The sequence below is a fragment of the Tamandua tetradactyla genome, chromosome 8, assembly GCF_023851605.1.
Source record: "Tamandua tetradactyla isolate mTamTet1 chromosome 8, mTamTet1.pri, whole genome shotgun sequence".
Lineage (NCBI taxonomy): Eukaryota > Metazoa > Chordata > Mammalia > Pilosa > Myrmecophagidae > Tamandua > Tamandua tetradactyla.
This window is the reverse complement of record NC_135334.1, coordinates 80464466-80466807: the sequence shown is the minus strand read 5'-3', so window position 1 is coordinate 80466807 and position 2342 is coordinate 80464466.

Sequence of the window (2342 nt, the reverse complement as noted above, 5' to 3'; positions counted from 1 at the left end):
TCTTGATTCAATACTTCAGGTTGGAATCTCTTGATTAGATTACCTCAATGGAGCTGTGGCTCACCCGATTGTGGGTGTGACATTTGATTAGATGGAGATGTGACTCTACCCATTCCAGCGGAATGAGAGCCAAGGGAAGCCAAGAGGGGAAAGCCAGCCCTGGAGAAGGAACCCCCATGGGAATAGAAGCTGAAAGCAATGGAGCCGAAGAGCAAGGGGCCAGCAGATGCCACCCATGTGACTACCCAGTTGACAGAGGTGTTCCTGACCCATTGGCCTTTTTTGAGTGAAGGTAACCTCTTGTTGGTGCCTTAATTTGGACACTTTCACTTCCTTAGAACTGTAAATTTGTAACTTATTAAACTCCTCCTTTTAAAAGCCATTCCAGTCATGGAATACCATATTCCAGCAGCTTCCAAACGAACATAGGAGGGGTGGGATTTAGTTCATCCTCTAGGGCAGCTAGTAAACAGCCAGAAGTTGTCTGGAGTAACTGATTCAGGGACTTCTGTGAGCAGACACACACCATACACCAGTCTGGAATGGATGGAAGGGCCAAGATCATAGTGCAGAAATGTAAGTAAAGACTCCCAGTCTGCGGAGACTGGCACCTCCCCCATGGGTACAGCAGACTGTTTGCCTTTACTTCACCATGGGAAAAATAAACAGTATCTATTAGTAGAAGGGAAGGTATGTCAACCAAGCTCCAATTGCAGAACTAATTAACAAATTCAGATGCTGAATACATGCTCCAAGCACAGATAAACCTGGAACAAGCACAAAAGAAACCTGAAAGTTTCTCCCTGGCAGAAAGGAGGTGGGCCTGACAAAAAAAAATAAAAAGGTTTTTTGGAGTGAGCTACAATCAGAATGCTAAAAAAGGGTTGTGCCCCAAGGAAAGGGACACATAGTGCCAGGTACCAACTCTGGCTCCTGTGACAAACCCAAGGGCTGGGATCCAGCTCTAAAAAGGAATTTTTTTCCCATTTTTAAAAAAATTTTTACGAGCCCATTAATTAAAGTTACAGACATTCTCAGGTTTCAGCACTACTCCAAACAAGGGCAAAGATAAGGCATATGTGAGAAACAAACTAACTAGTCAGGTGAAGAACATCATTCCTTAAAGTGCATCTGTTCCCTAAGTAAGTGGAGTAGGCAAGGCCCAGCACACATGGGTGCTCTTCATTTAGAGAATTCAGACCCCAGGGGCTGGAAAACAAGAAGGCCCAACTTCTGCTTCAGCCTTGGTATCAAACATGCCCTTTGCAGGGACAGTGTCAGCTGAGAATTAAAGACACTACACAACTTTATGCCAGTGGGGAGTTGTGGGCTGATAAGCGCTACCTACTGGTCAGGGAAGGAAAAACACAGATAAGACTGACAGCCTGCCGGGTCTCATCCTCAGGGAAACTTGGAACTGATTACAGCTTTTCCTGAGTCCTGGGCCTGTCTTGTCTTGAAATATCTGATTGAAGTTAATCCTATCTGGCAGGGCAAGAACCAGGAAAACAAGAGCTGAAAAATTCTGATAAGTTAAACACAAGCTATGCTAGAGGTAAAAAGTAAGTTGAGGGCAGGCCATGGTGGCTCAGCAGGCAGAGTTCTCGCCTGCTATGCCAGAGACCTGGGTTTGATTCTCGGTGCCTGCCTGTACAAAACTAAGTAAATAAATTGAGCTGAACAGAACAGAACAGATAGAGAACAACGCCATCTGACAAGAAAACCCTAGGTAAAAGAAAAACCTACATCCAGAATAAAGTACTTAAGGAAATCAGATGCATAAACATCCATAAAAAATCACTGCTAGTCTTACTAGGAAAAATGAAGATCTGTCCCAGTCAAAGGGAAAAAACTATCACTCTAAATGAGATACAGAAGTCGAAACAACTAATTAAAGATGTTCAAACAAGCATGCTAAATCAAATAAAAACCAAATCAATGAGGTGAGGGAAAATATGGCAAAAGAGATGAATAAAATAAAGACAGCGCTGTGTGGCAATACAGAAGAACTCTAAAACTTGAGAAAACAAATGGCAGAATTGATGGAAATGAAAGGCACAATAGATAAGATGAAAAGCACAATGGAGACATACGTCAGCAGAGCTGAAGAGGCAAAAAAAGAATTAGTGAACTAGAGGACAAGATATCTGAAATCATACAAAAGAACAGGTAGGGAAAAGAATGGAAAAATATGAACAGGGTCTCAGGGAATTGAAGGACAACGAGAAGCACATAAATATATGTGTTATGGGTGTCCCAGAGAAGAGAAGAGAAAAGAATAGTGGATAAAATAATCACTGAAAAATTCCCAACTTTTAAGAAAGACATAAAATTACAGATCC